The 2,487-nt window shown below is 36.3% G+C and overlaps 1 pseudogene; it reads left to right on the forward strand.

Moving 5' to 3' along the window:
• Positions 1–277: 277 nt before the first annotated feature.
• Positions 278–1,123, forward strand: LOC131835356 (small ribosomal subunit protein eS1-like; annotated as a pseudogene).
• The last annotated feature ends 1,364 nt before the right edge of the window (positions 1,124–2,487 follow it).

The following is a 2,487-nucleotide window of genomic DNA, read 5'->3' on the forward strand; positions in this document are numbered from 1 at the left end:
AAATGAATCATGTTTATTGATTAAAAGACTCAATATTTTAAAAAATAATTTCTTCCCAAAATAATCTATAAATTCAGTGCAATTCTAGTCAAAATCCAAATGAAATCAAATGTGGTTTTGTGTGTAACCTGTTACACTATATCTATAATTTATATGTAAGAGCCATAAATATACTCATGAAGAAGAACAGGGTGGAGAGATTTGCTCTACAGATTTTATTTTTTAAATCTTATTAAAATCTATCATAATTAAGCCTTTTGGTTCCCTGAGAAGTGTCATGGCAGTTGACAAGAACACATGCCTTACAAAAGGTGGCAAGAGGAAAGTGGTTAATTCGTTTTCTAAGAACGATTGGTATGATGTGAAAGCACCAGCTATGTTCATTATAAGAAATATTGGAAAAACACTAGTCATAAGAACTCAAGGAACCAAAATCACATCTAATGGCCATGAGAACACAAAAACATAATGTTTTTTTGAGGTGAACCTTCCAGATCCTGCAGAATGATGAAATTGCATTTCGAAAATTCAAGCTAATTACTGAGGGTAAAAACTGCCTAATTCCATGGCATGGGTCTTATTTGTGACAAAATATGTTCCATGGTCAAAAAAATGGCAGACCCTGATTTAAGCTCATATTGATGTCAAGAATACTGTTGGTTATTTGTTTTATCTATTTTGTGTTGGTTTTACTAAGAAACACAACAGTCAGATTTAAAAGACCTCTTATGCTTAGCAATAGCCGGTCCACCAAATTTGGAAAAAAGATGGAAACCATGACTCAAAAAGTACAGACAAATGACTTGAAAGAAATAGTCAATAAGTTGATTTCAGACATCATTGGAAAAAGACATAGAAAAGACTTGCTAATCTATTTATCCACTCCATGATGTCTTTGTTAGAAAAGTAAAAATGCTGAAGAAGCCCAAGTTTGAGTTGGAAAAGCTCATGGAGCTTCATGGTGAAGGTAGTTTTGGAAAAGCTACTGGAGATGAGACTGGTGCTAAAGTTGAATAAGCTTATGGATATGAGCCACCAGTCCAAGAATCTGTTTAAAATTCAGACATTTAATGGTAACAAATAAAAGATCTTACTTGTGATATCTAAAAAAAGAAAAAACAAAGGGTATAATAATTAAGGCAGTGTGGCGCTGGTTCAGGGATAGAAAAAATGACAAGAGACTAGAACAGGATACCTAAACAGAACTACACCTATATGGAAACTTGATTTGTGACAGGCTTTTTTCATGGATAAGTGAAAGAAAAAATGGACTTAAAAAAAAGTGTTAATACAATTTAAAAACATGACATTAAATCCCTACACTCTGCTAAGCACTAGAATAAATTCCAAATAGATCAGTAGTTAGAATGAGAAGGACAAATGATAAAACGTCTTGAAAACTGTATAGAAAAATATTTTCTGGCTTTGGTGTCCAAAAGGATTTTGTTCTTTCTTTCTCTTTTTTAAAGATTTATTTATTTATTTGACACAGAGAGAGGGACTGAGCAGGGAGAGCGGCAGGCAGAGGTAGAAGCAGACTCTCCACTGAGCAGGGAGCCCAATGCGTGGCTGGATCCCAGGCCCCTGGGATCATGACATGAGCCGAAGGCAGACGCCTAATTGACTGAGCCACCCAGGCGCCCCCCAAAAGGATTTCTTAAAGAAGATCCAAAAATGTGTAAATCAGAAAGCAAAGGTGATAGCCAAAACAATCTTGAAAAAGAAGTCCAAATTTTGAGGACTTACAATTCCCAATTTCAAACCTTACTGCAAAACTATAGTAATCAAGACACGGTGGTAATGGCATGAGGGTAGACCTATAGAACAATGGAGTAAAATGGAGAATCCAGATATAAACCCTTTCATTTAGAGTCGATTGATTTTCCACAGGGGTGCCAAGCTAATTCAATGGCGAAGAAATGTTTTCCATAAATGGTGCTGGGATAACTGAATATCCACATGTGAAAGACCCCTACCTGAACCCTACACAAAAATTAACTAAAAAATGGATCATAGACTTAAATGTAAAAAAGCTGTAACCACTAGAAGAACACACAGTAGTAAATCTTCGTGAGCTTGGGTTAGGCAATGATCTCTGACATACAACCCCAAAAAGACAAGTGAAAAAAATTTTTTTTGAAAAGTTGGACTTCATCAAAATTAAAAACTTTTTTTTAAAAAATTTTTATTTGAGAGAGAGACAGAGTGGGAGAGCATGAGAGGAGAGGTCAGAGGGAGAAGCAGTCTCCCCAAGGAGCTGGGAGCCTGATGTGGGACTCGACCCAGGACTCTGGGATCATGACCTGAACTGAAGGCAATCGCATAACCAACTGAGCCACCCAGGTGCCCCAAAATTAAAAACTTTTGAGGGGGAAAATATACCATCAAGAAAATGAAAGATATCTCATACAATGGGAGAAGATATTGATTGAGGATTGTAAAGAAAGCCCTCCAACAGAGCAAGAGATGCAAATGCTCGCAGTCAAG

This window comes from Mustela lutreola, chromosome 7 (genome assembly GCF_030435805.1).
Source record: "Mustela lutreola isolate mMusLut2 chromosome 7, mMusLut2.pri, whole genome shotgun sequence".
Lineage (NCBI taxonomy): Eukaryota > Metazoa > Chordata > Mammalia > Carnivora > Mustelidae > Mustela > Mustela lutreola.